At 46.9% G+C, this 12,443-nt stretch overlaps 1 protein-coding gene across 3 annotated transcripts in view; it reads right to left on the bottom strand.

Annotated features, from left to right (window-relative positions):
• The window catches only part of BID (BH3 interacting domain death agonist), a 436,998-nt gene that overhangs the window by 24,126 nt on the left and 400,429 nt on the right, over nt 1–12,443 (bottom strand). The window lies entirely within an intron of this gene.

Genomic DNA, 12,443 nt, shown 5'->3' with positions numbered 1-12,443 from the left:
ATGTAATCACTTCAACATAAGGTCCACTCTGATCTACTGGAACTGAAACCACTCCCTCTCTTTGTCCATGGCTGTCCTAGCAATCATTACCATCCATATTCTCACCTTCGACATAGTAGTAATCAGCATAGTACTGAGTCGTCCTACAAGATGCACCAGAGAGGGCACCATTTTGCTGATCAAAACTATTCATCGAATTTTGCTGAGGAAAGGAACGCGCGTTCTGGGGAAAACCTCCACGTCCCCTACCTCTAGAAGCTTGCGGAACATCTCGACCTCTAGCGCCAGAAACACCATTCATACGCTGTAACAAAACAGGGCAACTATTTTTAAAATGACCCTCTTCTTTGCAATATGCACATTGATTAGGGCCTACAGGAAAACGCGGTTGAGAAGGCTCAAACCTTTGCGAGTTTCGCTGAAACTGCCGAGGTTGCTGATAATCGCGTTGATTATTACGAGGCGGGTACGCTTGCTGTAAAAGAACCTTCGTCTTCAACTCTTTAGTTTTCTTGTCTGCTCTATCCTTCTCATCCTTATCCCTATTTTCGTAGTATTGCGCAGTAGCCAATAATTGTGCTGAAGAGGAAACGGCCCAAGAACTTTCTGAATCCTTTAACTTAGTACATAATTCAGGAAGTAAATTATGCACAAATTTATCAACAAACAACCGTTGACCACCCTCGGTACTCATGTCTTGACCACTATGGTCAATAAACGTTTCTTCAAACCTTGTGAAGAAGTCAGATACAATCTCATCCTTCTTCTGCTTACACGCAGACAATTTGTCCCAGTTCACTCGCATAGCAGGCATTAAAGTTTTCATATAGGTAATAATCCTACCAGGAAGTTCTGCAACTACAGGCTCAGGTTTAGCACCACCCACTTGTCGCGTATCCGCAGCTCCAATATTAGCCCATGTGTCACCTAACTCCTGCGCATGATCAGTATGACGAATCAATCCCCATAAAGGCTGTGGGACCACATTACCATATAACATGTCTAAATCCGCTAAATTCATAACGCATGAGTCTGCAGTCTGTGATAATTACTTATAGTACCCTGCAGGATTTTTACGGGGGTCAGGTAAGGTCTGTTTAAGAGCCAAAACTTCAGCACCTTTCCACGGAACATGTACCCAAACACGTTGAAAATGAACTGGTACGGCAGCAATGTTATTAGGGGCATCGGCTGCGACGGCGTCCTTCCATACAGGAGGAACTTCTCTCATCGGGTACTGCTTCACTTTCCTCCTAACAGAAGGGTCGGGCTCAAACAACGACTGAGAAGGAGACTCATTCCTGAGCGAAAGCACCGTCGCTATCGCTCTTTCAACATCAGGACCCACAATCGTGCCTTTCGCAAACTCGGATTGCACATTGTACAACTCAGACGGAGTCAGTTCCAGATCACTATCTTCCCATTCCTCACGAAGGAAAATACACATTTTCTCAAAGACATATCTCTGTTTCGGTGCTTCCCACTGACGGAAGACATCCATAACAGACTCTACATCATATCTTAAAGGACGAGTGACCCATTTATGCGCCAAATGATCCAATACTTCCCTCTCTCTGGAATCAGGCAGTTGACTACGCAACTGTTTACGCTCTGAAATGGGGGTCGTACTAAATGACCCAAAGAAAGGAGACAAAAGAGTAGTGACAGTATCAGTCATCCTCTGTCGAACAGAAGGGGAAGTTGACAGAACAGGAGATAAAGCGGACTGAGAAAAAGTCAACGTAGGAGCAGTAGCAGAGGAGGTAGCAAGAACAGGTGAAAAAGTCACAGGAATTAGAGGCGGAGCAGGTAGCAAAGTCGGCAACCCTTGAGAAGGCTGCACCAGAGGAATAGGAGCCACCTGAAGAGGAGCTGGTGGCTGTGCAATAACTTGAGGCAAAACAGCCGGTGGTTGTGCAACTAAAGGTTGCGGAGGTGCTGTAGCATTCTGCGCATAAGGGGGTGGCGAACTCAACAAATGTGACATCAAGGGATCTGTCTCAAGTTCCTTCACGGCATCTTGCTGAAGAAGCGGCAAAGCTGGATAGCATTTATCAATCGCCATTTTATGTTGCCTGTGCAACTGTTCACTCGCCTGTTCTTCTTCGTTATCTTTAAACTGTATAGCAGCTTTCATTATCGAGATACCCTTTTCTCTTTTATTCTTCTTCGCTAATTTAATTTCTTTCTGTTTGGCTTCCTTTCGCCATAGGCGGAAAGCGTCAAACATCGCCGTCCGGGCTTTCTTCTTAAAAAAAGTTTAACTTCTAGATTATCTAAAACTTCCGTATCAAAACTTCCATATTGGGGCCATTTAAAGACACCATATTTCCTGGTGTACCTAATCCATACTTCATTATATGTGATGGGGCCCACGCCATGTTTCACATAAAGCTCGTAGGTTGGAGTTCCAATCGAAGGAACCGGACACGAGTCCTCCAATCGGGAATCCCTATTACGACCACAACAAAACATTCTTCTAAGTCTGCTAAGACCAGGCATCTTCGCTCTCTAGTCTAGCTTCAAACTTCAAGGGAGTATCGAATACGATAGTCTCGTGAATACACAAGTCCCTCGGCTTTGGTACTTGCAAGTTCCAAATCAAAGATCATCGAGTTTCAAATCAAAGATCCCAAGGGATACCCAAAAACGAAAACTAAGGACTGGGAGACGATCCACTCATACTTAACTGAGGTATCGATGACGTCACCAGAAGACCCGTTTATCGTCTCGCTCTACAGATCCTCAAAGGCTCCAAGACAGGGCGACAGTCAGAGCAGCAGTCCTTCGTAGCCATCGGAAAGCGGGGAACCTCGCAGCAAAGACTTTCGGACCACGACGACATACAGGGGTCGATGAAGTGGCAGGCCTTCCTCCAGAATTTTCACACGAAGCTCCTCACGATCGTCAGGCTTGGACCGGTACCGCTGAAGTCGCCCCACATTGGGCGCCAAATGAAGAACCGGGGTTATTTAGAACCCAGCGGTGCCAGGGGACACACCCGAAGTCTCCGGATTCACCTGTCTCAGAACTACAGAAACGCGGAAACTTCTTGGTGACGTCAAAGATCAAATTTATTGGCTGCAATCAGTAACAGAGGTACACGAAGTACAATGACGTATATTCGTAGGAGACTGCTCAAATTTTACAAAGCAAACCATCCCTTTTATACCAAATATTGTGCTTCAGACAAAAATTCCTTATTTACAGTTGACCAATCCCATGTGTATACGACAAAAGCATTGCATGACAAAGGATAAGTTACTTACCTGTAATCCTAGTTCCCTTCCAGGGGTATCCTCATCAAAGTCATAAGCACTGAATATTCCCGCCCATGTGCGGGACCCCGGAAACAATATAAAAATATATATGTAAAAAACACATATATCTCGCTCCACATATATGTATGTACATATATCATTTTTCTCACACCAATGCAGCTCCACAACTGAGGCTAAAACAATGTAAACACATATACATGCACTGCAATTAGTAAGGAAAGAAAAAAACACATTAGGTCAAATAACCCTTGAACTTTGTGTTTTAATGAGTAAAACCACTCATAAATCCTGAAAATTGCTCATAAATAGACATTGTTAGCCTCAGGCTGCATTGCAAAACTATAGCATAGAAAATGAAACCATTTTCAACAAATAACTGGCACCGTGCCTTTAAGGCAGCCATGACCCCAGGCTTCCCATCATGCCTCAGGGGTGACAGTTAGGTCAGTTGTTCTTTGCATAACCCTGAAGACAGGGCTCAACCACAAGATCGTAATAGTACCGAATCTCATTTACCTGGGGAGGAGGGTGGGTTGCTTATGACTTTGATGAGGATACCCCTGAAAGAGAACTAGGATTACAGGTAAGTAACTTATCCTTCTCTTCCAGGGTATCCTCATCAATAGTCATAAGCACTGAATAGAATAGCAAGCCCATCAACCCCCTGCAGGTAAATGAGAAGTACATGACCCAACCAAGCCATAACAGCCAATAACTCAGCTGTTATACAGATTCCTCAGGGAGGCCTGGCCCACCTGGGTATCTGCTCTCGTGTCCGAATCTAGACAGTAATGTCTGGTAAATGTATGGACAGACCTCCAGGTCGCCGCTTTACAAATCTCAGACATGGGCACATTATGCAGGTAAGCTGCCGTGGCAGCTCTACCTCTAGTGGAATGCGCTTTAGGGGTAAACCCCAGAGGTTTCTGCGCCAATTGGTAAGCAAGTTTAATACACGAAACGATCCACCTGGAAATGGACGTTTCGATGCTGCATGACCAGTTCTGATCGATCCGTAGTTAATAAATAATTGATCAGAATGTCTAACAGACTTGGACCTGTCCAGATAGAACTTTAAAACCCTTTTCAGGTCCAAAGAGTGTAAAGCCCTCTCAGCTGGAGTAGAGGGATTGGGAAAGAAAGTGGGCAGAGAGATCGACTGATTAACATGAAAATCTGACACCACTTTCGGCAGGAAAGAGGGGTGCGTCCTGAGCACCACTCTATTCAAATGAAACACTGTATAAGGCTCTTTGGTACAGAGGGCCTGAATCTCGCTGACCCTACGGGCTGACGTAATAGCTACCAAAAAAGCCGCTTTCCAGGAAATATGCTGTAAAGTAGCTTTATGAATGGGCTCAAAAGGAGGGCCCATCAACTTTGATAGTACTAGGTTCAGCTCCCAGGGAGGAGAAGGAGGCCGTACAGGAGGATACACCTTTTTCAGGCCTTGCAGGAAATCTTTTACTGCTGGCAACTGGAAAAAAGAGGTTTGTGAAGGTGATCGCCGATAAGCAGTTATAGCGGCTAAATGCACCTTAATGGAGTTAAACTTCAAACCTGCCTTAGCCAGGTACAACAAGTATGGAAGAACTGCTTCTTCCTGACTCTTTACCGGATTGTGACCATTCTGCATGCACCACATATAGAACCTCTTCCACTTGCATGCGTAAGAATGTCTTGTGGAAGGACGCCGTGCTTCTCTCAGAATGGACATGCAGTCTTGTGGCAGTCCTAAATGGCCGTACTGAATGACCTCAGGAGCCATGCTGCCAAGTTCAGTGACGGAAGGTTGGGATGGTGAATCCTCCCGCTCATCTTCGACAACAGGTCGCATGGAAGCCTCTTGTGAGGAGACACGGACAGGTGAAGTAGGTCCGTGTACCACCATTGCCTCGGCCAGTCGGGGGCAATCAGGATCATTGTTGTGCACGAGTGGGTCAGCTTGCTCACCACCTTCGGGATCAGAGGAAGGGGTGGAAAGGCGTACACAAATTCCCCTGACCAATCGATCAAAACAGCATTCCCCCTCGTTCCTGGTCGATAGAACCTTGAGGCGAAGCTTGGGCATTTGCTGTTTACGTCGTCCGAAAAGAGATCTATGGAAGAACGACCCCAAGACTGGAAAATGTCTTCTAGCACTTAGTCGTTGAGAACCCAGTATTCTCTGTCTTCGAAGTGCCGACTTAGTGCGTCCGCCCTCACGTTCTGCTCTCCTGGGAGGTGGACTGCTTGAACAGACAACTTGCGAGCCAGAAGCCAATGCCAGATGCACTGAGCTTCTAGTGACAGAGTCATTGAGCAGGTTCCTCCCTGCTTGTTTAAATAGTACATCGTGGTGGTGTTGTCCGTTTGTACTAGAACCACCTCTTCCTGAAGCGAGGGAAAGAACGCTTTGAGAGCCAGGTGGACTGCTCTCAACTCCAGCAAGTTGATGTGGTAGGTGCTTTCTTTGGCCGACCACAGACCCTGCACCTGAAGAGGACCCATGTGCGCCCCCCAGCCTTGCAATGACGCGTCTGTGATGATCGTTTGTGTAGGAGGAGGTTGATGGAAGAGAACTCCCACTTGCATGTTCTGCTTCTTTGTCCACCACGGGATGGAAGATCGCGCTACCTCCGACAAAGTGATCTGATCGTCCCAGCGATCTGATTGCTGGTCCCATTTGTCCTCCAGATCCTGCTGAAGAGGACGCATCCGAAGTATGGCGTTCGGTACCAAGAATATGCAGGAAGCCATCGATCCTAAGAGGGAGGCTATCTTTCGCACTTTCTGAGTCCTGTTGCGAAGAACTTGCTGGCACTTGAGCGCTATCGAAAACTGTCTCTCCTCCGAAGGAAACACTTTTCCTACCTCTGAGTCTAGCAGAGCTCCTAGGAAGTGAATCTTCTGAGTGGGTTGGGAGACCGACTTCTTGTAGTTGACATGCAGGCCTAGACGTTGACAAAGTTCTATGCATGTCTGGAATTGATTCCTTACATTGTCTGGAGTTGGACCTTTCAACAGCCAATCGTCTAAGTAGGGTATACGAAGACTCCCATGCGGCGTAGAGCTGCCGCCACCACTGCGACACACTTCGTGAACACCCTGGGGGCCGACTTCAACCCAAACGGAAGGACTTTGAACTGGTAGTGAGAGGTCCCCACCCGAAATCGAAGGAATCTCCTGTGATCGGGCCGTATCGGGACATGAAAATATGCGTCTTGAAGGTCCACCGAACACATCCAATCCCCCTTCCTGAGATGTGGATAGATTTGGTGAAGCGCTAACATGCGAAATTTTTCTTTTCGTACATGTAGATTGAGTGTTCTCAAGTCCAGAATAGGTCTGTATTCCGCCTTTTGGCCCTTTTTTCTGACCAGAAAATACCTCGAGTATACTCCTTTCCCCCTTTGAGCCACCGGCACCCTCTTGATGGCTGATTTCTCGAGGAGTGTCGCTACTTCTTTCTTTAACATTTGTAGCTGGTGGCTTGACGTTGACATCGGAGGAACGGGTGGAGGTAGACGATGGAAACGAAGACAGTACCCATTCTGCAGCGTAGACAACACCCATTGATCTTTCGTAATGGCCTGCCACTCTGTCCTGTGATGTGCAATGCTTCCCCCCACTGGAGTGGACAACGGCGCTGGGGGAAGTGAAGACTCATTGCTTCTGCTGAGGCTTATTGAAGTTGTTGCCTTGGCGCTGATTTCCATTTTCTTTGGAATTGCGCTTGCCTTTATATTGCGATTTTTGTTGGCCTTGCTGGTTCTGGCCCTTCTGCCAGTTAGGGGTTTGAACCCTCTGCTTCGAAGAGCCCTTGTTGTCAGAACGGAACTTCTTCCGGAATTCCTTTTTCTTTTCAAGTCCAACAGCTTTGAGGGTGTCTAACTCCGTTTTCATCCGCTGCATCTCCTCATCAGCACTCGCCCCAAAGAGAGATGCTCCTGAAAAAGGAAGATTTAGTATTCTGGATTGAGCCTCGGGTTTCAATGCTGTAAGGCGCAACCATGAGGATCTCCTCGCTGTGATTCCATGCGCATAACCATGCGCAGCCAGCGTTGCTCCATCTGTCGCCACTCCTATAATCTGATTGGAGACTTGACCGCCCTCCAACAGAATCTCCTCAAAGTCCTTTTTATCTTCCTGAGGAAGTTTATCAGAAAATCTCTGAAGCGAGTCCCACAGAGATCTGTCATATCTGCCCAGAAGAGCTTCCACATTGGAGACCTTGAGGAAAGAAGCTGAGGTGTTACAAACTCTTCTCCCCCATGAGTCTTGTACCTTGCTGTCCTTATCCGGCGGTACCGTGGATGAGGAAGCCACCGCATTGGATTTCCTAGCCGCCGCAATGATTACTGAATCTGGCGGGGGATCGGACTTGAGGAACAGAGGATCCTCTTCAGGAGGACGATATTTCTTGAGAATCCTCGCTGGGACTGACTTCACCGTCGCCGGAGTCAGGAAGACCTCATTTACTGTATCCATTATGCCCGGGACCATCGGCAATAAGGGTTTGGGTGCCGTTCTGTGCTGCAGGGTTTCGAAGATGACCGTCGTCTTGATCTGCTGAGCTGACATAGGCACTCCTAACTTCAGGGCTCCCCTGCCCAAAATGTCTTGGAATGAGAAAATATCCTCAGTTGGGGATATTCTCGAGCGTGGACTGTTTGTTAGAGTCGGAGAGTAATTCCTGTGAGATCGGGTCCTTGATGTACTTGAAGAGCTATGAGTTCGCCTGGACCTAGATCTTCTTCTAGGGGAGCGCGTTCTAGAACGAGATCGCCCTCTGTGACTAGAACTTGCTTTACTTGAATGTCCTCTAGAACGAGACCGTTCTTTGCGGCGGGAGGCTTGATCTCGATACGCCCTCAACTGATCTGCCGCCTCCTTGTCCTTGGCCCAGTGGTGAAGAGGTCTATACCACCTTGGGGAAAGACGAACAGTAGGAGACTTTTGGGTGCGACCTCTCTCTGGCGAACGTGCACGTGGAGGAGGTTGATCCGCCTGATCCTGCTGCGACCTTGAAGGGGACTTTGCCCTCTCCCAATTCGAATCGCTGTCTCCCCCATCCGACGATCTGCCACTTCGAGATGCCGAGGAGGATGAGGATAGGCTAACTAGAGACCTTCTAGAGGAAGACCTCGACCGACCTCTCTCTTCTGAGACCCTCTTTCTCTTGGCAGGAGGATCCTGTAATGGAGATTGTTCCACCTCCGCAGCCGATGATGATCCTGGGGAACCCAGTTGAGACCTTAGGATTTGAGACTGGTCCAATGGTTCGCTCTCCATCTCCTGCACCACCTGCCCCAAAGGCGACCTCTCCTGTGATCTTGAAGGAGAGATGTTCACTGGCTGCGAATCGCCCTGCTCCCTGGATCTGCGCTGATCCGTCAACGGTGGCTGTTTCGACGTCGAGCGCTGAGCAGATAGATGCTCTCTCGACGTCGACCTCGAGTGTCGATGACTGTCCTTCACAATAGAGCGTCTCGCCGTTGAAGGATGCCTGCTCGACGGCGACGGAGGCTGCTTCGACGCCGATGCTCTGTCGGCGACGAAAGGTGCCTCGACGTCGAATGCCGCTTGTCTGAATGCGACGGAGGCTGCCTCGACGTCGAACGCCGATGACCGGGCGTCGACGTGGGCTGCTTCAACGTCGATCGACGATGTGTAGGCATAGGGTCCCTCGATGCCGAACGACCACGACTAGTCGTCGACGGAGGTTGTCTCGACGTCGAACGCCGATGGCCAGGCGTCGACGGAGAATGCCTCGACGTCACAGCATGACGATGCTGCTTCGACGTCAGTTGGCTCGCCGTTGAGCTCTTATGCTTCGACGGGGACCTATCCCTCGACGCTGTCTGTAGCGGAGGTAGCTTGGATGTAGACGTTGAAGACATCTTCTTCGTCGCCGTCGACTGCTTCTTCGACGCCGATCCCGACGCCGAAGGTGAACAAGTCGGGGCTTCTTTCGACTTCGACCGCGCCTTCCGACTTTTCTGCTTCTTGGGAGATCTTCCTCTCTCAGAAAGTCCACAAATACGAATTCTCTCTCGATCTTTGAGAGTTCTGGATGATAAAACCTGGCAGTGTTCACAGGTGTTTGAAGAATGAGAAGCTGGCAAGCACAGGATACACACTGAATGAGTGTCAGTCTTTGCCATCTTCATTCCACATGAAGGGCATTTGTCAAAAAGGGAAGGCATTTTGACAGAAAAAACACCTTTTTTAAGCCTAAAAAAGGTAGTAGTAGCACCCTAGGTCTAAAAGACGTCGAGTGAAAGCAAAAATTATAGATTAGCAAAATTATTTTTTGACAGAAAGTCAAAAAGAAAGGGAGCTGTTTCACTAGGGTCCTGACTGAAGGAGCCGGAAAGAACAACTGACCTAACTGTCACCCCTGAGGCATGATGGGAAGCCTGGGGTCATGGCTGCCTTAAAGGCACGGTGCCAGTTTTTTGTTGAAAATGGTTTCATTTTCTATGCTATTGTTTTGCAATGCAGCCTGAGGGCTAACAATGTCTATTTATGAGCAATTTTCAGGATTTATGAGTGGTTTTACTCATTAAAACACAAAGTTCAAGGGTTATTTGACCTAATGTGTTTTTTTCTTTCCTTACTAATTGCAGTGCATATATATGTGTTTACATTGTTTTAGCCTCAGTTGTGGAGCTGCATTAGTGTGTGAAAAATGATATATGTACATACATATATGCGGAGCGAGATATATGTGTTTTTTACATATATATTTTTATATTGTTTCCGGGGTCCCGCACATGGGCGGGAATATTCAGTGCTTATGACTATTGATGAGGATCCCCTGGAAGAGAACCCACATTTCATTGTCCAGCCCACCATCAATTTCTCGGGAAGGCCCAACACTCTTCATCAGATAAATCGAACGGACCCCTAATAAAAACGGGCACCTCCTCATCGTAAAACAGGCCATAAAGAAAGGAGCAGAGACAGGTGTAAGTAGGATAAGACATAGTTGTGTGCAATAAAGGGTTTATGGTGTCCTGTGCCTTGATCCGTAATCTTGATCAGCTACTGGGAAAGGAACTGGCCTAACAAGTCCGGCCTCGGGCAACGGAGTCAGCTTGCCCAGGTCACACAGAAGTCAGCTAAAGGTGTACGTGTCCCAAGGACTCGTTCGGCCTTAGTCATCGGCCTATGTGAGGGCAACCACAAAATGGCTGTCGTGCACAAAATGGAACCCACGGGTTCAGAACGGAATCCCTGATTTCATGGTGATCTCGTCGCTCGAACATGACGAAAACACTCGTACATCTTACACTCGCCATTTTCGGTCCGCTGGTACCAAAATCGTCATGATACGGCGATATTTATGAAACGGGTTCAGAATTCACGGAACCTCACCAGGGTGACTGTCTTTCTGGTGTTTGTGGGAATCCATCTGAAGATTCTGCAGAGCGTGCTAAGTGTGTTGAAGCAGGAAGAGGCAACTGCATTAACTTGTCATGGGAGGGGTAGTACGATGAATTTTATTCTAGTATCTTCTGATATTGTGCCCTTCATTTCAGATTCTCAGGTTTTGCCAACCTGTCTTAATGACCATAAGATCAGGTTAATCGGTCTTGATTAGCACCCACAGAGAGACAAAGTGCCTACTGCTACACCAGATTTGAGCTATTGCCGCAACAAAAGATTATGTATCAAATGGGACAAAATTGATCCTGTAAAAGTTTTCACCAAACTTATAATTGGAAATAAAAGGAACATTTGAAAGCTGCTTATCAGATAACTCCACTCCAAGAGAAGAGGGAAAAAATAAGTTACTTACCTGTAACTGCAGTTATCCGGTATTGGTATCTTTCATAGATTCACATGCTTGAATCATTCCCCGTCGTCGAAGTGGGAGTCACACGGTAATATAAATAAAGCAGTAATTAAAGACCTTCATAGCCTATCATGGAGGCAACCACCCATTTAATAGCCTATCTGCCTCCTTTTCTAAAAAAGGACCAAACTTGAATATAATCAATCCGTAACCAGCACCCTCTAGAACCATTCCCAAGAGAGGCTGAGTCCCCCAGATTTTCCAGTACACGTGTGGATAGTAATACTGGAATGTAAGGGGAGCCTCTCCGGGAAGGAGGGTGGGTGGCATGTGAATCTATGAAAGATACCAATACTGGATAACTGCAGTAACAGGTAAGCAAATTATTTCTTATCCAGTATTGGTGTAGCTTTCATAGATTCACATGCTTGAATCAAAATAGCAAGCAGTAATGTATAATAAATAAGCACCCCTAGTGGATGGTGGGTAGTGCCAATACTATTTCAAAATAAATACACATAAGTATAATCTTACAAAAGTGCTGGTGTAAAAGTAGATGCATATAAAGGTGTTGACATGTGAAAAAAACATCTCCAAGTCAACTTGAGCAGTATGCCAACTGTTATAAACAATAAAGATACTTTTTTGTCAACAAATCAATACTGATAATATAAAAGTGATGATAGTGTTGCTCCCAGGATTGATGAAGTTTCTTTCCCTGTTATAGATAATGCCAGTGCATCTAAGGGTAGAAATAGTACCATTCTGGGCTCTTGGAATATTGCGGGTCTGGAGTCGCGCTTGTGTATTCCTGATTGGACCAATTTTATTCGTCAAGGCGACATCTGGTCCTTCCAGGAAACCTGGGCGCTTCTCCCATTGTTCCTCACAGGCTATCTGAATTTTAGTAAACCTGCAACTAGAGGGAAAAGAGGTCGAGCTATGGGTGGCTTGTCTGTTTGGGTCCGTCAATTTGAGGGAGTGTCAGTCAAGGAAGTTTATATTGATAGCCCAGACATACTAATGGTCAGTATTAAATCTACCAGTGGGTTGAATATTTTGTTGATCAATGTATATGCTAGGAGCACCCAGGGTGGTAGGGTCTCCCCTGCCCTTCTTTGCTTGGATGCATACCTAAGTGAAGTCACCATTGATGGTCATTTGATTATAAAGGGTGATTTGAACACATGTTTTGAACCACTGAGTTTAGATGAGGGTCTCCTAACAGAGACCGAGGACACGGCCTCGGGGATACCCCAACTTGATTTAACACCTATCAAAAAATGGTCCCAATCGGCTACTTTTATAAAAGGGTTATGTCTGGATTTGGTATTACGTGCATTAAACGGTAGAGTGCGCTCCGACAGGCTGGGCAAACA

This window comes from Lissotriton helveticus, chromosome 1_1 (genome assembly GCF_964261635.1).
Source record: "Lissotriton helveticus chromosome 1_1, aLisHel1.1, whole genome shotgun sequence".
In the NCBI taxonomy this organism is placed as follows: domain Eukaryota; kingdom Metazoa; phylum Chordata; class Amphibia; order Caudata; family Salamandridae; genus Lissotriton; species Lissotriton helveticus.
Note: the sequence above shows the minus strand (reverse complement) of the source record. Positions and strands in the feature narration are given on the sequence as shown.